General features: G+C 37.5%; 1 pseudogene; it reads left to right on the top strand.

Moving 5' to 3' along the window:
- Positions 1–6,531: 6,531 nt before the first annotated feature.
- Positions 6,532–7,583, top strand: LOC103017211 (40S ribosomal protein SA-like; annotated as a pseudogene).
- Positions 7,584–21,772: the final 14,189 nt, after the last annotated feature.

The following is a 21,772-nucleotide window of genomic DNA, read 5'->3' as shown; positions in this document are numbered from 1 at the left end:
TTCCAGTAGATCCAGTGTGATTGCAGTTAGAATTCAGATGAATAGGATCTTTGGGAGGGCAGGGAGAAAGATAGAGAGAGGAAGAGGGAGGGAGGGGAAGGGAGAAGAGAGGAGGGGAAGGAAGGGAAGGGAAGGGAAGGGGGAAAAAGGCAACCTCACAGCACTTGATAGTGAAGAGAAAACAATTTTTTTTTTTTTTTAGCTTTCAAAATGGTTTCATAGATGTCTACCTATTTATTTGAGTTGGAATTATGTTTAAATGGGGTGAGAAAACTACCAAAATAAGATTTAAATTATTCATCCCTGATACAAATATCAACAGTCTCTTGTCTCTTAGTAACTACATTTAAACATACCAGAAATTGAATTATTTACTATGATATTAGAATCTCTTTCAACTGGTTAATAATCTTGCTTGTTAATAGAAGTAATTAATTCAGACCAGAATTATATATTCTAATTTTGCTGCAGGGAGTATAAGTAAGATTTCACAAGAACAAAACAATCACAAAAACCGATCTGAATGGTCTGAGGTCTGTGTTTGCCAAATATACATTTAGTGTAGCAGGTATCAGGCTTCTGCTATGTTGTCCTTTCTTTGAACTCAAGGGTAGGCTAGGGGAATGTTATTGGAACCTCATGCTTTCATTCAGGTCAGCAGTGTTCTTCAGAAGACATAGTAGGGTCTATATGATTCTTCTCAGGTTGCAAGACAGCTGCCCTATTGTGAAGAATCATCCATATGTTTCAGTGAGTTTATGCTTAAAAACCCTCTCAAGATATTCGGTTGTCATTGTTTTAGGTGTAAAAGCGTGATATCCCTAAACACAATTATGCTAAAGTTGAGTTTACAATGGAAATGTTTTCAAATACAACTAGGTTGTTGAATTTTCAGAGCATAATGCTTTTCATTGTTTTCATGGAAAAGGACAAATATTTAAAATATTCTGGTGTTTATTTTTACCAAGGGAAAACTACTCTAAAAGTGAGAGGGCAGTTTGATGTCTAAAATTGAAAGGGTAAATTGCTGCTGTATCACATAAGTGGCTTTTGTAGGTTGGAAGTGAAAAATATTTTTAATTTAAAAGTGAATTTGGAGATCCGAGGATGCTCACTGTACAGCACTTTAAAATTATTAAAGTAGGTTGATTTAATAGAGTGAATCTTCTCAGGCTGAGGAGTACTTCATTTTGCACTGCATAAGCTCAGATGTTAGAACCCGATCACTTCCCAGCTGAAGAGCTTATAAAAAATGTGAAGTACTCTAATAATTTTAAATTACTCTATATTGCACATTTTCAGGTCTCTGATCACCTCCAAATTCAAGTGCTTATAAAACTGCTCCCATAATTTTAAATTGCTATGTGCACAGTGATTTAAAATTGTGAGAGTGCTTCAAAGTTTTTTAATAAGTGCTTTAATTTAGAAGTGAGTTGAGCAATACTCCAGTAAAAGTTCAAGAAATTATTAAACTGATATAAAAATTTATCCTCTGGAAAGAAAATTACATTATGTCTAAAAGGGTGAGGCTGCAAATGAATATATATGAGGATGAAGGTATCAAATGCTCAGGAACAATCAGTAAATGAAATGAGATAATCAGGTCCTGGGTAGGGGTTTGTTTGGATAATTTTGCTCACTGCTTGCCTGAAGCTGCAGTTCTTGAAAATCTAACAGGTATTTCAATTCCTTTAAGGTGAAAAATTGCATATAGAGGATTTCATTTTCGATTCTCAGCATTTTCATAGATGTCAGGAAATTTCTTCTGAAACTATGGGAAAATGGTATTGTTAGATGAAAGGAGTATATTTTAGAAAAAAGGGGAGCAGAAGAGAGAGAAAAAACAAGGGAGAGAGAGGAAGGGAAGAGGGGAAGAGAGAGGCTGGTGGGAGAGAGTTTATTGTTGAAGAGGTCTTTCCCCACTTGCCAGTAAGGTAGCTTCTGGACATTCCTGACGCTTTAATTTCTCATTTTTCAAAGGTAAACATGGCATGTTTTAAATTGGACTCATGGGTGAATGAAACTGATTTCATGAAGAACAGAATTCTTTTCATAAACCAATGGTTCTGTTCACCCTAGAGAAGCACATAGATTTTGTTTTCTGACCACCATACACCATTATTGTTACAATGCACTAGGTGATTTGACATTAAACAGGCTACCATCCTACACAGATCTAGCATTGTCCCACATATTTGGGGGATAAGATATCTTGATATGTGCCAGCTGCCAACAGCTTGTTTTCCATGTCTTCTCCAGCTTGTTTTTGATGCTGTTCAGGGCAACATGGTGGTACGTTTTGACTGAGTCACTTGGTTTGTCTGACTGAATTACCCGATGTATCTGAACTATCAAACGGTTTCACGGGAACACAAGGCCTCGCGTGTATTTAACTAGAATTTTACAAAGTCTTTGATTAATAACACTGAACTGAAACACATAAAAGATGAGGATGTTCTTTTGTCAAATTGTTGAAGTTTTGTGATTTACATTATACATGTATTGTGATTTTTTGTACTTTTCCAAATTTTGTGAAACCCTCACAGCCTTACTTCTAAGGAAAAAGAATTTATATTTTACTAAGTTGAAGATGAAATAAAGGTAAACTGCATGTTTCAGCAGTTCATGTTTCAGTATGGGAAATTATATATATCACTGGGTTCTAAAGTATAATAATAAATGGGTGAATGTTAGTTATTTCTCACATTGCTATAAATATTACTGTGCATCAAAACATTTGAAATTGTTTTCCTCATTTTCACTTATGTAAATAGTCTTGAAAATAACTGTATCTTCCTATATTTTTTAAAGATAGAAGATTAATCTCTGTAACTGCAGGGAAACAAGACTTTCTGAAATGTAATACTATATACACATACAAAGTAAAGGACAGTAAGACTGTATGTGAGATCTTACAAAGAGATTGACTTTTTTTAGGACAATTTATCATTTGTCGTGTATCACCATTTTCTAGAACTTTTCTAGCATTGTTAACACAAATTGCATTCTGTGTCCCCAGTAGAACCCTTATTAGTGGCCTGGAATCAAGGGTTACTCTGATCATCAGGCCTCGGAGAAAGGAGTTGTCTGGTTCCAAGAAAGTCATTGGTTTGCTTTCACTGCCAGAGTCTGATATTTCAGTGTAGAATTACCTCATTGTTTTCTGCCTGACATGCTTTGTTTCAACTTCTCAAATCTCCACAGACACTCATTTAAAAAACCCTCCACAATGGTTTGTTCTCAGAAGGATTTTCTTTCTTTTTCTGAGTCAATTCTGAGCAGTGAATAAGATGTGTTTTTCTTACAGTTGTCAATGAAAGACTATCCCTTTAACTGCCCAGCTTATTAGTCATATGCATTGCCTTAAGATATTGCCCCAAAGATCAATATCCTGATATCCTTTCCATCTGCCTAGACCAAGATAATTAGGCTCTTTACTTTGTTTTGTGTGTAATGAAAGAGGCAACTATTGCTCATAGGGAAAAAAGGCTACATCCCTGTGGTAAACGTATTGACATTTACAGACACTGGCAGAGCACAACATGGGGAGAGTAATGAGAAATTTGACTGCTTTCCCCTCTCTCTCTCTGCTTCCTGTTTTAGAGCTGCTACATCCCACAGTGAATTACTAGCTACAAAGAGAAGGGACTGCTTAGGGACTGACAATTGAGAGCATTTACAATTAGCTGAATTGATTAACCTTTACAAATGCTGTTACTTTATGAGGTGTGTTTCTCAGCCCTGGTTGAACAGTATGCGTTATTGATTCAACATACTCCTTTACGGAAGCCCTGATTGGTCTGTGACGCCACCCGTCATAATGCCTGCCTTGGTAATCGTTTCTACATGTTCTTGGGAAAACTTGACACGGAAGACTGACTGGCATTATGTAAATGGGGTCCACGTCTCCCTCTCGGAAGGCTATACAGCCGGCGGAATCCAGGGCATTGAACTGCATCCCTATCGCCAGGCGCATACACAAAGGATGCCAGCCTCCGTGCCAGCCTCTCACTGCAGCCCAGTTCACAGCCTCACTCCCAAAAAGCAGCCTGCAGGAGGGAAAGAGCCCCAGACACTCCTCCGATATTTCCAAGCCCTCTGTATTCCCTGATTTTTTACGTGTGTGTGTGTGTAAGGGAAAGGGGTGGTGGGAAATTATCCAAAAAATTGAATTGTATTTAGTTTAATTTTTTTTTTAAGTTTGCGGACTGACTTTGAGTGCCACTTCGGCTGGTGATTCCAAAATCTATAGTGGAAGGCATTTTCCTTTAATCAGTTTCATTCAAAGAAGCTCGGTGCTTAGAAATAATAAATAATACCTAGGAATGGCTGCCTTCCATCCCTTATGCCCCATAGAACTATATGAATACAAAAAAAAAATACTATTTGCTTTTCCCTCCCTTCTTGCTTCCCTCTCTCCCCACTTTCTTCCTTTTATCCTTCCTTTCTTTTTCATTTAAAGGTGTACATTTTTGTGATCGTAAAGATAAAAGGACTAAAAGCTTCAAATACATACTACAGAGTAAATCTATCAGCTGTTCCATCAGCATTCCTAAAATGCATGCTGCATCTAAGACCAGTTATATGATTTGCGGGGTGTAGTGCAAAATGAAGATGCAGGGCCCCTTGTTCATAAATTATTAAAAATTTCTAAACAGCAACAGCAGAGTATTAAACCCAACTCAGCTTTTCTAAGTATGAGACTTAAGTGACTGCACAGGTCACATGCCCAGGAAGTAGGCTCTGCCTTCATCTTTGACACTGTTATTTGTGAAAAGATTGAGGGAGGCATGGGCCTGGGATGGTGGTATTTGTTTTCTTTCCCATCTCAGACTTCCCTATTGTGAGACTGGTGTATTCCAGATCATGCTGAATTGCATATGCTTGTTTACCACTTGAACTGCTGCTTAGTTGGGTCTGAACTGAGAGCACCACCCTTATGCCCATCTTCTGCATAGCGGATCCCAGCGACTTGAAGCACTTTTATCCATGCCAGAATTCTGAGATTGGAGCGTTTGTCACTTTGTGCATCCAGTAACGGCTGAAAAAAGTTTGTTTTGCTTTATGTGATTAAACTGAATACTTGGCTTGATGCACATGCAAATACATGTGCATTTATTCTAATATAATACATATATATATTCAAATGCACGGGATTTTTTCATACATGAATGTGCATAACAGAATTGAGTTTATGGCATTCCAAGAAACAGATGAACAATGATGGAAGACAGCCATTTTTTTTTTTAAATGAAGAATTGATGCATTTTTAAAGAAAAAAAATCAGGAAGCTACTCTAACAAAGTCTGCAGCATTCACGGCATGACAAACAAATTAGAAAACAGCAGATGCAGCACAAATTAAGATGTATTTAGCACAGCAGCCCATCAGATGTGTGAACGTCTTTTGTAACTCAGCTCTGCAAGGTTGATGTATCGCACTTTAGACAGCTGATAATGAACCCTCCTAGCAATTAGAAGTGGAAATACCAAGGAGTAAAAATTGTGCTGTTCCCAGTGGGCCAAAAAAGAAAAAAAAAAAAAAAAACCCTGTGTGAAATTTACTTCTTTATGTGCTTGCAAAACAAAGAGAATGTTTCAATTTATGTACTGGTGTGTTTGAATTCTCTTGCCTTTTAAAAATTCCTACTTCATTTTAATTACCATCTGATTCTAAAGTGTCATTAAATAAGTATGAATTCTGTTGCAGTCACACACATTTTATGGCCAACACAATGTCTCTCCTTTATGGGATGCATTATTTAGTAATCTTACATTAAGACAATAACTTCAATCATTGTGCCTTCAAATGGCAATAAGCATGGTAATAGCTTTGCTGAGCTGCTTCCTGACTTTTCTATCATTGTGTTTTCCCTTTAATATTAGAGCATTGTTTTTATTTCTATGCAGAGAGTGTGTTTTCCCCAATTTCTGTTTTCTGAGAGTGGAGGCACTTTTGCAGTAGGGAACAAAGCATCAAAGTCCATTTAATAGGCCAAATTCTATCCCAATCCAGTGTCAGGCTAAACATGTACTGCTAATGTTTGCTTTTTTCCCCCATCAATATTTGATTTAAGCAAGCATATCATTTCCTAGGAGGAAGAGGTGCCTGATAGTCACTCCTTAGTGCTAGCAACAAACAGTCCAGCATTTTGTCAAGTATGGATTTTGACAACCCTAGCTTGCAAGAAATCACTGGGGAATAAACCAAACAACACAAAGGTAACAAATAAAAAAAAGGAAACCTAATTGGTGTACTCTGCCTAGGAAAGAGAGGTCTGATAGGTGATTTAAAACGTAACCCTCTTATGTGAATAACCTCAGATGATTCTGATGTGCATGATCTTAGCTAAATTAGCATCACAGTTACAATTTCCTTTTGAGTCTGTTTGCTGCTATTATGTTGTTTAAATCTGTATTCTTAATCTCTGACCTCCAAAGAGCAACCTCCCAGGGTCAATTCTAAGTTAAATTTAGAGGAATGTAAGGCTCAACTGAAACATACACTCATATTTCTGTAAGGCTAATACAAATGTCCAAGTGCCTATGTGCTGATCGGTCATATTGTGAACACAAAGGATGGAATTTAGTTCTCAAGGTGGCAGCCTTTCTGAGCTACCCTGAGACGGGTCCAAATGGCATTGCCCTGGGTTCTGTTCCTAACAGGGAAACATTCACAACGTCCAGAGCCCTTCATGTCCCGCGGATAAAGGAGAAGGCTGTCCTCACAGTCCCTGCAGCAGGAACCCACTTGGGTGGCACCAATCTTGACTTCCAAATGGAACAGTTCATTTACAAAAGGAAAAGTGATAGCATCTACATCATAAAGCTTCAGAGGACCTGGGAGAAGCTTTTGCCGCAGGCTGCTGCCATTATTGCTATTGAAAACCTGGCTGGGGTCATGCCATATCCTCCAGGAATTCAGCTGTGCTGAAGTCTGTGCTGCCTCTGGAGCTGCTCCTATTGCTGGCGCTCCACTCCCAGAACCTTCACTAACCAGCTGCAGGCAGCCTCCCAGGGGCCCCGACCAACTTCCGGTGGTTACTGATCCCAGGGCCGACCACCAGCCCTTTCACAGGTTATGTTAACCTGCCTACCATCGCTCTGGGTAAAGCAGACTCTCCTCTGCGCGGTGTGGACACTGCCATCCCGCGCATGGGAAGGGACCTCCCTCAGCGGGTGTGACGTGCTGGAGGCCGGCCGGGAAGTTCGACGCCTGCGCGGCAGTTCGACGCCTGCGCGGCAGTTCGACGCTTGCGTGACTCCATCTCCCGTGAGCACCTGCGGGAGGTCGCAGCTGCTCTACGTCTACAGAGACCCTGAAGAGATGGAAAAGGACGAGCAGGGCGCGCCTGAAAAGGTGTTGGCGCTGGAGGAAATTCAGGGCATATGAACTGCTGCCGCTCTCGAATTTACGGCTCCTCAACCCGCGGTGGCAGACCGGTCTGAAGGCACAGGTGCCCTCGCAGCCTTTTCATCAGTTCCTGCTGAACAGGAGCCCAGCCCGCCTCGGAGAGGACTTGGGCAGTGGCTCCCACCGCTCAGGCCACTGAATAGGTAGGAATGACCACTGAGTGGTCATAAGCTGTTCTTCCTTAGGCTCTTAAACAGAAAATGAAGCCGAGACTATTAGAAATCATGTGACAGAGTCCAGAGGTCATGAACTAGCAGGGTGGAGAAGGGAATAGGCCTGCAGCTATTTGATTGATTGTGGATTTATTTTCCGTGTTTAAAAGTTAATGCAACAATTTTTTTTTTTTAGAATTTGGTAGGAACTTAATTAATTAATTAATTTTTGCTGTGTTGGGTCTTCGTTTCTGTGCGAGGGCTTTCTCTAGTTGTGGCGAGCGGGGGTCACTCTTCATCGCGGTGCGCGGGCCTCTCACTATCGCGGCCTCTGTTGTTGCGGAGAACAGGCTCCAGACGCGCAGGCTCAATAGTTGTGGCTCAGGGGCCCAGTTGCTCCGCGGCATGTGGGATCTTCCCAGACCAGGGCTCGAACCCGTGTCCCCTGCATTGGCAGGCAGATTCTCAACCACTGCGCCACCAGGGAAGCCCAATGCAACAATTTTAAAATCAACAAATTTTCATGCAAAAATTTGGATTTTAGGTTTTTGTTACTTAAGCTAGCAAAGGGCTTGTATTCCCCACATAGTCACAATTGGGGACCCTCTGCCTTCGGATGGGCTGGCACTCTCCAAGTTTCCACGGTCCCCCACCTCCACTGCCTCTGCCATGGAGCCTGTGTGTTAGCTACCATTCATCGTGCTGCTTGCGCTGTTGTTTTCTCAGGCCCCAGAACTTTTCTTACTAAACTGATTTTCTTATTTATGTTACCTGTCCAGCCCTTATAGACATTTATGTTTATGGCCCCAACTGTTCTTAGTATCCTCATTTATGAAATCAGAGGGATGAATTAGGAGATAATAATTTTCAAATCTAACATCCTATGATTTTGTTTTCTATTAATATTTATACAAAACTTGAGGGGAAAATAGATTCATTAGAATAAGGAGGCATTTAGGGTAGTCATGAGAAAGAAGTGCTAGAAGAAAATGAAAGAAACATTGTATTTTTTTTCTGTTGGAGATTTTGAACTCTCTTTATCCTTAAAGAATGATAATCCCTTACATCTGTGCAATGCCATAGTACTTGTGAAAGTGCTGTCATATAAAAGAACCTCTTTGAGCTCATTTTATGAGGCTCTTTTTTAGAAAGGACATGGATGAAAGGTGATAGATAATCCCATCTAGGATGAACTCCTTTCTGGGTGTGGGGGGTAAATTAATTGCTTTATCATGGTTTCTTCTGGCTGTGTAATTCCATTTTTCATCAAGGCTATGACCTTTCCTAAAAGAGAAGTTATTACACTGAGAAGGAGTGAAGCTATTAGAACCTGTTTGCTCCTTACAAAGATGGTTTAACCCAGGTTTCCCCTTTTATACTGATTTATGAGGCAGGTGCTAGTAAGCAGTCACCAAGCTTATTACAACTATTTTCATTTCAGTATTGTGAGTCTAAAACAAACAACGATGTTTAGAAATAGCTGGAGACACTTGGGTAATTTCTAAGTCAGTCTTCAGATATGCACTGTCATGTGTGTAGAAGTCATCAGCAGATTTCTCTTTTCTCCATTTCCACCTTAGCCGGGATTTGCATGGAGAACAATGTCGGGATGAGTATCCAGACCTGTAAGGATAGTGCGGTGCCTGAAAAAGACCTCTGGCCACAGATTTCTGCAGCCTGGGTCCTGGGCTTGCCACTTACCCTTTGTGTGAACTTGACTCATCTATGAAAGAGGAGTGTTACTTCAGCAAAGCCTGGCTTCCCTTCTGAGCCAGACACATGGACCCCTGAATGGCTTCCATTCCCCCTCCCACAACCTCCCACTACTCATTCTCAAACCTGGTGAAGACAATAAGTGTTGTAAAGCTTCACTGAGAGAGAAGTGTTTTTGCTCACAATTACTAAAAACTTTTTCAGAGACAATATTTAATCATATTTGAGGTTCAGGAAGTTGCTTATATCAGATGGTGGTGGGTACAGTTAGATTCAAGGGTAATCTGAACACAGCAATGAGGTAGTATATTTTCAGCTCCCTTTCCCCCTTTGCATCTTCCCCTCCAGTAGTGCTCATATCTGTAAGAGTCCGAAGTTCTTTGATCACCCAGATCTCACAACTATGCCTATCGAACTAGGATCTTCTCCTCCAGATTCTAGCCCATTTGCTCATTCCACCAAAATTGGGATGTCCTGGTTTAGTGAAACCTGGGTCCCTAAACTGGTACAGCAGTTTACATGTAGCTGTTAAGGCAAACAGTAACTTAAGATCGTGTCCCTCTGTTCCCTTTGCATTGTAATCAAGGACATTCACAACCACAATCCACAAACACGTTATTGTCATTAAGGGGAGAATTACAAATACCAAATGGTTGATTAGGGGGCAGAGTCAGCAGTCTTTCCAACAATCAGCAAAAGGCTGATGAAAAAGGTAAGACTATAGGATAGCCCAGAACACTGTAGTATTAATGACATTCAAAAATTATCTTCTCACAGGTGCAATCTTCTGGAGAGGGACTTTTTCATAGGAAAACTCTAGCTTTCTTCTTTGATTGTGCGTGCATAATACCAGCATTAGAAAATTTTATTATTAGTAAAAGTTTTGACCTCTTTTGGAAAATTCTCTACCTGATTTTTGGGGATGAAGGAGAAGGCAATCATTGCAGGATTGACTTTATAATGATAGACTGTAATGTACTGAGCCTCATGATGTTGAATGTTAGAAAAGAAACTCAGTGATTGATGCCGAAATTCAGCCTCTGTACACGAGTTCCAAATTGAATCTCGGAGACAGAGTTATGCGTAAAGTAGAAGAGAATAGCTTTACTCTTTATTCTGCTGTGGCAAAGGGGGCCACAGAAGGCTAGTGCCCTCAAAACTGTGTCCTGACCTGGAGGAGGTAGTGAGTTTTACTGTAATGGTTCAAAGAGGAGGGCATGATCAGCTCGTGGGCATTCTTCTGATTGGTTGGTGGTGAGGTAATTGGGAGTCAGCATCATCAACCTTTCGGTTCCAACCAGTCTGGGGTCTATGTACTTGTGGGTGGCATACAGTTAATTTCTTTCACCTGGTGGGGGTGTTAGTATCTGCAAAACAGCTCAAAGATATTGTTATATATATTCATTGAGGGGGAACCAGGACCCTGCCCTAAGGCTGCACTATTGTTTTTTGACTGCTCTTCCTTTGTCTCTGCATCCCCTCCCTTCCCTGATTAGCAACTGTTTGAACTGGCCCTTTGGAACTCAGGGAAGGTCATGGAGGCTGAATGAAGCCTATTTCCTACGAACAAGAAACAGGGGACAAAGAAAAGCTTTGTGCCCAGGAGCCCCACAGGGTCCTGCTCGGTTCCATGATGATGACAGGACAGTCACCATTACTAAACACTGGAAAAGAAAGTATGGCTGGTTGTGTGGTTTAGGAGCACATTTTTCGAGTAAATTTATTGTAAGATGAGCAAAATTTGCCCTGTTAAAAGCTAGTTATATTCTGAACCTTATTTAACATTCAAACTGTAGTATTTGACCTTCATTTTCAGGATGTGTAATATTGGTAGTTATTAATGGTTATCATTTGATATGATAGTTCTAAAATTACACCAGATAGCCCACCAAAGTACTCATCACCTTTAATAGGAAATGAGGAGGATTCTCTGGGCAACAAGGTACATTCTTAGGCCCCTAAAAACGGAATTAATACAGTTGTTTTGTTGTTGCTTTGCTGTTGTTGTTTTGCTTACTTTTGGGTGTTTCCTTTCTACCCCCATCACCTCTTTGACTTATTGTCTACCAGTATGTAATGTCCAATAAAAGGAAACATAAAATACTGTTGCATTTTATTTAAGGAAAAAGACCCTTTAGACATGAAATCTTTTCCAGATAAAGGCCAAATATTACTGTTTCTTTGTTGAACTAGATTGTTTTCTGTTTCACGTTCAGTTCATTCTGCACTTTTATCTTTGTGTTCTCTACAGCCTCTTAGCTAACACAGGTTTTGATATGTATTGTGTAAATATAAAAGTTCACTGCCAATTTGAATAGACAAACTGATAACCAAACAATGGCACTGATAGAGCAGACTTGCTGGTAACAATGCTGTAGCATGCCTGCTCGTAGAAAGTCTAGGTTAATTAAACATGGGGGTTTAGAACTTTATTTAGTCTTTTTGCATTATGTCCATTTTTTTAAAAAATGATTTTTTTCTTGCATGTCTAAAGATGGATTGATTATAATAATAATTTCTAACATTTGCATAAGTTTTTAAAGCTTATAACAGTTTTACATAAATTATTTCTTTTAGTCATCACCACAGTCCTATAAGTTGAATATTATTGTCCCCATTTTGTAGAGGAAAATCTGAGACTCAGGAATATTTTGTATTTTATTAACATCAAATATCCAGTAACTGATGAATCTAATACTTGAACATTGTCTTCTAACTCCTAGCTTGACATACTGGGAGACTAATTTCTTGTAGTTCTTTCCATTACATGTCTGTTAGTGCTATTTTTCTTCTGTTGAAACCTTGGTTTTCTTATATTTTCTTCTCTATTGCCTGAAAAGAATCCTGAAATATTGTGTGTTCTTTTTTTCCCATTTCCTCTTCCAAAATTACTCTTTCTGTGCTTGGCAAAAGAGACATAATTCCTGTTCATCCTGAATCTTACTACTCTCTATTGCCATGGGGTGCAAGCCTTCCACCAGCCCCTAACAGATACTTCATAAATGCATTCTTTTGAGAAAAATATTTATAACAGCAAAACAAGGAGTGATCCTAATGGACTGTTGAAGGGGGCGGGACCTTATTTCATCCATATAATAAACTCAAGTCCGAGAACTATTCCTGACTCTATACCCTCTGAGGAGACATGTGGAAGAATTTCCATGTTGAGAATTTTTTCACATTGAAATGGGAAATCTGGGATGCCTATTCTCTGATATTTATCCCTTCCTGATTGAAAGGTGCTATTGAGGACCTTAAATCCCATGTACCACAGGCTGCTCAGCCCAGGACTGAGCAAGCTCCCATGGCAGTGAATGAGGCTTCCAGGCAGAGAATTTCAGAGACACACTGCTTCAGGGTGGAAGCTGTCTGTGTGCTGGGAGCTGTCTGATGTTGCTCCAGGTAAACTCAGAAGTGGGCTGAAGCGATGTGTAGTATTGTATGTGTGCACATGTGAGTGTGTGTGTTTGTTCGTTCAGATTTGAGTGAGATTTTGATGGATGACGTTATATATTAAGATGACATTATGGAATAGAGACTAGATTCAGAAATTCCAAGATTCTGCCTTGGCCAATTTACCCTCATCACAGAGTTTCCTGAAAGAGGTATAAACATAAAGGAGAGCTGTAAACGACGAATATAGTATTGGTTTATTATTAGATGAAAGCCTATTACCTCAGTGCAGAACTCTCTGGAAAATTGGGCTGGAGCTCATGACTTTAGCTTAATTCTAAGTGGGGCCTCTTTCTTACCTTATACCAAAATTCTACTACTTTATGGTTATATGACTTGAAAGGATGATTATGTATAATTGAGGATAATTATAGTACATATATATATACATAAATTTATTGCAAGGAGTAGGTTTACATGATTAGGGGCTGCAATCATGTAAACCTACTCCTTGCAATAAATTTTTTTCTTATGTTCTGAGAAGAAAGTATTAGTGAAAGCCATATAGTTACACTTGACTTTTACTTGTACTCTAAGCCTATCCAACCGTAAGTGTAGTTCTATTGGTGGCATGGAATTGACCTGCTTAGACTGGCATTATTTCCTTTATGAAAGAACTGAGTTGTGGTGTACAGTTCTGATACCAATTCTGACTTGTGTGGTGGTTTTACTTCCTCACCAGCAAGCAATTCTCAGACGCTATCTACCTGGAGATAGTGTCAAATATTATAGGTTAAGGGTTCAGTCCTACAGGAGTGCCCCTCCCTGTGACTTCAGATGCCAATTGCAAGTCCAGGTTGCTCCTGTGCTTCTGACCTACCGGCTATTGATTGGAGGCTCCAACAACCCCCTCCTTGGGTTCGATTAATCTGCTGGAGTAACTCACAAAAATCAGAGAAACATTTTACTTACCAGATTACTGGTTTACTATAAAAGGATATAACTCAGGAATAGCCAGATAGAAGAGATCCAGAGGACAAGATGAGACGAAAGGATGAGGAGCTTCCATGATGTCTGAGATTGCCACTCTTCCAGCACATCCACGTGTTCACCAGGCAGCTCTGCAATCCCCATCCTTTTGGGTTTTTATTGAGGTTTCATTATATAGGCATGACTGATATAACTCATTGGCCATTGGGTATTGATTCAACTTCTAGCCCCCTTCCCTCCCTGGAGGTCAGAGGTGGTGGCACTGAAAGTTCCATCCCTCAAGTCACATGTTTGGTTCTCCTGGGAACCTGCCCCCATCCTTAAATGCATCCTTAGGTGCATTTCAAAAGTCACTTTATTAACACAATGAAAGATGCTTTATCTCTCTGATCATTTAGGATATTCCAAGGGTTTTAGGAGCTCTGTGCCAGGAGCTTGGACTAGGATGAAGATTCAATATATACTACTTATTACAAATTACAATATCACAGGTGGTTAGAAGAGTGTTTCCCTACTTGCTTTCCCCAGGGCTGTGTGCGTGAATGTGTGTATGTGTGTGTGTGTGTGTGTGTGTGTGTGTGTGTGTGTGTGTATTTTAAGCAGTTAGGCTGAAAAGTCAAACCCATTGGAAACTAGATATATATCTGGTCCCTCCTCTTCACAGTAGGGTATCAGAAAGTCCTTCATCTCCCTCTGTGTAATTGCTTCTCAAGGTACATAGTTCTTACACGATTGTCTGGGATCAGTGATGAGTTGGGCAGTTCTGGCTTGCAAAGAATGTTTGTCTGCTATTGTACAATAAAATCTCTAATGGGTCATATTAAGACATCCATTAAGTTAACTGCAAAGTTACATTAAATTTTGATTATTTTCTTTCTTTTTATTCTGCTTTACACCTAACTATGTCGTCTAACCTACTGTATTCAAACAGGTTATACAATGAACAATTCACAATTCTGCATTCCTCACTAATTGCATCAATTCAAAAAGGGCCCCAAATTTAAACAAGATGAATATATTTTCTATTAATAATTTTTCATAAAAATATTAAAGCCCACAAATTATATCATTCATCTTGTAGAAATTAACTGTTTAGTACAGTTCAAGTCTGAAAATATTCCCTACCAATAGAGGACACTCATACGTGTGCCTAATTCATGACTCAATTCCTTCTTCAGCAGCTGTGTCCTGAGCTGTCCTCCTTCCACTGGATCTAGTATAGATATTTCATGATCTCCAAAATTGGATTCATCCATCATTGAGTCCATAGTTTCTACATTTTCAAAATCTAGGAAGATACATAATATCTTATCAGTGGCCTCACATTCCTAAAGTTTACAACACACAGATCCTGAGCCATCATAGCAGTTACGTCAAATAAAAAATGATATTCTTAAAACTCAGTGTGTTTTATAGACCCTCATTGTAATTTCCAACCATAAGCAATGCATGAGTCTGAGGGGTATTGTGAAATAGAGGAACTCTCTCATCAGGCATTTATGAAGAAACTGTGTGTCTCTGTTCCTGGTGGAGTGGGGTGTGGGGGAGGGGAGGGGGATGCTCATCCATAAATACTATCTCTGCTTTTCTCAGAAAATAGTATTGAAAACACACTTCTCTACTTTTGGGTTTTTCCTGAGGATCTTTCCTATTCTTTAGTTGTCAACATTTTGAAAACCTCTTAAGAATTTTTTTCCCTGAGTTCTTGGAACTTCAATCAAAAAATAAAAGGAGAGACTTGGGGAAAGGACTAAGTGCCAAGAAGTGGTAGAACAATAAAAAAGAATTATAAAACTTGCAAGACTGACATAAGAGAGTAATTACTAAGAAGAAAACCAGACTTTTTGAAATTAAAAACAAATGAATAAATAATCCATAGGTCAAATAGGGAATCATAATGGAAATAAAAAAATATATAAACCTGAATGACAATTAAATACCAAAAGTGGTATTTGAGAACAGTGTATATTCTTAATTGTTTATATTGGAAAAAAAGGCTAAAAATTAATGAGGTTAGTACTTCAGAGGTCAGAAAATAAAAAAGAATGAATTTCGAGAAAATAGAAGAGATAAGATAATGAACAAAAATCAAATCAATCAATAAAGTAGAAAACAAAATTATAATAAAGAGGATCAAAAAACTGTAAGTGACTTCTTGAAGAACCCATTAAAGTGATAAATCTCTGACAGTGTTGATCAACTTAAGGGAAAAAAAATGAATGAATAAATGGATGGAATGAAAAAAAACTATATTTGAATGGATAGTAAAAATGTAGAGAATTCTACAAGTTATTCTACTCCAAATAATTTGAAACAAAATAAACAATAAAACGCTAGAAGAATACTACATCAAGATTGACTTGAGAAATAGCAAGAATAAACCTATAACTATTAGGGAAATTTAATCTGAAGGGCAAAGTCATAAAAATATAAAAGCAAGCTTTTTGGGTGCCTTCTACCAAACATTCAAGAGACATGATTAGCAATATTACTGAAAATCTTCTAGAGTACAGATATAGAAAAAATAAACTTTAACTCATGCTATGAAGACAGTATACACTGTGATCAAACTAAAAATACCTATTTGAGAAAAGAAATTAAAAGCCAAATTTAGTGATGAAGGTAGATGTAAATATCTGATAAAAGGAATAAATGTAACCAAATTGATGAAATATTTGAACACTAAAAATTAGAAAACTTTGATGTAGGAATTTAAAAAGGACACAGATGAATGGAAAGACATCCTGTGTTCATGGATTGGAAGAATTATGAATGTTAAAAAGCTCATACTACCCAATGAGATCTACAGATTCGTCATAACCTCTATCAAAACCCCAAAGGCATTCTTTCCAGAAATAGAAAAAAAATCCTAAAATTCAAATGAAACTGCAGAATGCCCCAAATAGTCAAGGCAATCTTGAACAAGAAGAACAAAACTGGAGGCATCACACTTCCTGATTTCAAACTACACTTCTAGAGTAATCAAAACAGTATGGCATTGACATAAAACCAGACATATAAATCAATGGAACAGAATAGAGAGCCCATAAATAATAAATGTGTGATCAACTGACCTTTGACAACAGTGCCACAATAGGTCCAAAAAAATGGTGTTGGGAAAACTGGATATCCACATGAAGAAGAATGACATTGGATCCTATCTCATACTGTATTAAAAAATCAATTCAAAATGGATTAAAGACTTAAACATGAGATAGAAACTGTAAAACTCCTAGAAGAAAACATAGGAAAAAGCTTCTTGACATTGGTCTGGACAGTGATTTTTTTTTAATATCACAAAATCACAAGCAACAAAAGTAAAAATAGACTCATGGGATTGCATCAAACTAAAAATCTTCTGAAACAAACAACTGCAGAAGAAACAATAGAGTGAAAAGGCAATGTATGGAGTAGGAGAAAATATTTGCAAACCATGTATCTGATAAAGGGTTAATTATCCAACATACATAAGGAACTCATAAACTCAATAGAAAAAAAAAAAACAACAAAACCCTGATGAAAAAGTAGACAAAAGACCTTAATACACATTTCTCAAAAGAAGACATACAAAAATCAACAGATATATGAAAAGGTAATCAACATCGCTAATTATCAGGGGTATGCAAATCAAAACTACAATGAGATATAACCTCGAATCTGTTAGAGTGACTATTACCAAAAGACAAATGATAACAAGTATTGATGAGGCTGTGTAGAAAAAGGAATCCTGATACACTAATGGTGGGATTGTAAATTGGTATAGCTATTACAGAAAACAGTATGGAGGTTCCTCAAAAAGTTAAAAATAGAACTACCATATGATCCAGCAATCCCATTTCTGGGTATATATCCAAAGGAAATGAAAACAGGATATCAAAAAGATATCTGGACTCCCATGTTCATTGCAACATTATTTACAATAGCAAAGATGTGAAAACAACCTTAATATCTATTGATAGGTGAATGGATCAAGAAAATGTGATATGCACACACACACACACACACACACACAATGGAATATTATTCACCAGAACAAAATTCTGCTGTTTGTGGCAACATGCATGAACCTGGAGGACATTATGCTAGGTGAAATAAGCCAGACACAGAAAGTTAAGTAATACATGACCTCACTTATATGTGGAGTCACAGAAGTGCTTTCATAGACACACAGAGTAGGTTGCCAAGGGTTGAGGGGAAGGGAAAATGAGGAGATACTAACCAAAGGCTACAAAGTTTTGGTTATGTAAGATGAATAAGTTCTGGAGATCTAAAGTATAGCATGGTGACTATAGGTAACAATACTGTATTGTGTATTTGAAATTTGATAAGAGGGTAGGTCCTAAGTATTTGCCCCCCGCCCAAGCTGCCCCACATAAATGATAACTATGTAACATGATGAATATATTAATTAGCTTGATTATGGTGATCATTTCACAATGTATACTTACATCAAAACATCAAGTTGTATACCTTAAATATATACAATTTCTACTTGTCAATTATATCTCATAAAGCTGAAAAGAAAAAAAATTGTGTACATAATTTGGGCTATACTTTTCCAGGAAGTTCTTATATATTATTACATAATATTACATCTATGTATGTTTACTCCACTAATCTGTGAGTGAACTTGTTGTTGGCAAAGAATATAAACTACTCATCTTTGTATGAGTAAATTACTGCAGCATGTAGATGCTCAATAAATGTTTGGTTGAATTCATGTATGAATGCTGGGGTAAACTTGAGATTGCCAAATATGATTATTTTTAAGATTCCTAGACAATATAAATCACACATCCAAACTTTTATCATGAAAAGCCCAATAAGTTTACTCGAGGTTTCCATTTCCTAGCTACTGAAATGAAAAAGAATTTGCCCCTTGGAGAATAATAATGCATTGTCCAATTAGTGTAACTAATGAATGTTGTATTGAAAAGTTAAGTTACAGAACGAAGCACTTAATGAGAATTTAGGTATTGGAACTAAAGAAAAGGAGAATTAGGCATAGTCAGTAAGAAGGAAATCATAAATCTCTTAGGATGAAACATTATAATTTATTATTTATGAACCATTCACTTGGGAAACAGGAACTAATAAGTGGTATGTATGTTATAAAGTGATTAGCATGCTGCTAGCTATGCCACTAGCAGACAGTAATTCATCAGTAATATGCATGTTATAAAGTGATTAGAATGCTGCTAGCTATGCCATTAGCAAGCTGCTTAGCATTGTGCCAATTATTTAATCTCTTTGGACCTTAGGTTCCACCTCTGAGCATTAAATATGTTGGCCCTACAACAGCTTAGGTCCCACCTGTTATTATATGCCATGGTTACTTTTGATATATTCTTTTCCCAGATATTAGAAAAACAGGTAGTCCACTCAGTTTCAATGACCCAGTAATCCAGAAAAACATCAGTTTTATATATATATAGGGAGTGACATCTGCAAATTGAATACACCCCAATAATTTAGGTATAAAATTTATGGAGATGAGATGTCTTTAAGGGTAATGATATTTAATAATAATTCCAGACAGTTTCATGACAAGGACATTGAAACACAAATAATGTGAATGCACTACTTCTGACAGGAATTGCTTGTTTCCTGAATGTGCATTCCAGCACATGGAGAGAGAAGGCAGAAGAGCACACTGGAGTTCAAAGAATTTTATTTATTTTTTATTTTTTTCATTCATTATAGGCTTTAAAATTTTTTTTCTGTTTTCTTTTTTAAATTTTTATTTTATATTGGAATATAGTTGATCAACAATGTTGTGCTAGTTTCAGGTGCACAGCAAAGTGACTCAGCGATACATATACATGCATTTAAATTGCAGGGTTTGTGAAGATTATCTAAAGCTATCTATAAATCAAAAGTGCTCCCCCTAGGGCAGTGTGGTACAGTAGATAAGTCTGAGTTCAGAATCAAATGGAAATGGGATTAAAATTCATCTCTGCCATCAGCAGCTAAATTTATAGAATTAATTTCCCTGTATCTTAATTTCTTCATCTATAAAATGGGGATCATGATACCTACATTACATGGTTTTATAATAATAAATAAAACACCTTAAGTAAAGTGTTTGGTACATAGTACGTACTTTAAAAGGGTGTTTCAGCTTCAGTTTTATTTTTTTTCATTGACCTTAAAATCTACCGTGAAATCCACAGCACTGACAAGTGAAAACACATGAAATAACTCAAGAAATATTTACTCAGAGTCCTTTTTGCATCAGATAATTTTTTTGAATTTTATTTTATTTTATTTTTTATACAGCAGGTTCTTATTAGTTATCCATTTTATACATATTAGTGTATATATGTCAGTCCCAATCTCCCAATTCATCACACCACCCCCCCCCACCCACTTTCCCCTCTTGGTGTCCATATGTTTGTTCTCTACATCTGTGTCTCTATTTCTGCCCTGCAAACCAGATGATTTTTTTAAATGCTAGAGATACAATGGCATCTCTAGACAGACATGATTCTTTCCTTCATGGAGTTTATTCTAGTAGGGGAGAAAGACAAAAAAATAGAACAAAATATCATTAGAAGCTGTGATAACTGCTCTGAAGGAAACAAATCGGAATTATGGGAAACTAGTGAAATACTGGGTAGTAGGGATCATAAGAGAAATCTACTGTATTAAAAAAGGAAAATATATCAGTTTAAGTTAAAAGTAATAAATTATTACAGTAAATTCAGGAGGATATGCACGAGTCAGCAAGATATTGTAGAGAAGCAGAATAACTCAAGCAAATGAAGTCAATAGTGATTTCTATCAGAAGTTGAGCAACTGTGATCTAGGTAGTTTCACTTTGGAAGAAGTCTGGGGCTGGATTTGGGAAAGAATTTAAGATCATCATGGTTGTAGTCTGGATTATAGGTAAAAAGGTCTGTAGCAAGCCTGACCACTCCAGAACTTCTTGGATACTGAAGTTCTGCTGTACCTTTCATGACTTGGTCAGGGTGAATAAGTAAGTTCTTTGTGAATCATGTTGCTTCCGCTGTTATGTCTAATACTACTATTCTGCTAGGAAAATTTAGAGGGAGCAAGACAGTTACTTAAAAGTAAAACATGAGGTATAAGGAAGAATTAGTATGTGAGGAGTAAATGGGTATTCGAGGTAACTGTGGGCAAGGTAATTTACCAACCATGATTTCATTGAGAATAATCAAAAATTTTGGATAAAATCTTGAACAATATCTCCTTGAAAGCAGCGGAGAGCTACAAGGAAATGAAAAATTAAAGGAATAAGATCTTGGCAAAGAAAGAAACTGCAAGAGATGAGCCCAGTGTTTGACTTCCAAGACAAATTTAGAATTATAAAGCCAACATGTATATGTATGTCATTGAAGTATTGCCTATATTACCGTGAGAGTCCAATGTCCTATCTTAAAGGACGATCAGTGATTGAATGGACAGACAAAATTCATAGTCATATGATAGAATACTGTACAAAGCATACATAGAATTAAGTTAAACAGAACTATATTTATCAGCATGGGTGGATTTGCAAAATCCAACATTGAATGAAAGTAGGAAGTCCAGTGAAATGTGTAGATGTATTTATTTTACAAGCATGCACAAGTAATTGTATATATTTTTATGCATATACAAATGCTTAAGAAAAGTATAAAATAGTTGTTTATTGCTTTGGAGTTATCTGGTAAGATCCTTTGTTAAATCATTGCTGGAACTAAAAACATACTAGACAGAGTTACAGACTAACGAAGAAAAAAAAGCCCACGAACTAAGAGCATACATAATACTACTCAAACTAGTAAGTTTTTTACCTCTTAATGAACTAAGATCTCATTTGGAAATAATAGCTTACAAAAAAACCTGTCTTTTCATCTGGTTACAGATTCTTTACCCAAATATAATTTAATATATTTTGATGAATATGTAAGAGTAAAATAATGGAAGGAAGTTTAGAAGGGTACACTTTAATACATGGTGGGGATAGGGATGGGACAGATAACTTACCTGTTATCTTTTATAACAGATAAAAGAAATGCACACCCAAAAAATCTGAGATTATATCTGCTCTGATAATGATATTATGTCATCAACTGGAGTGTATTTTTGATTGAAATCTGCATGTT

This window comes from Balaenoptera acutorostrata, chromosome 2 (genome assembly GCF_949987535.1).
Source record: "Balaenoptera acutorostrata chromosome 2, mBalAcu1.1, whole genome shotgun sequence".
In the NCBI taxonomy this organism is placed as follows: domain Eukaryota; kingdom Metazoa; phylum Chordata; class Mammalia; order Artiodactyla; family Balaenopteridae; genus Balaenoptera; species Balaenoptera acutorostrata.
Note: the sequence above shows the minus strand (reverse complement) of the source record. Positions and strands in the feature narration are given on the sequence as shown.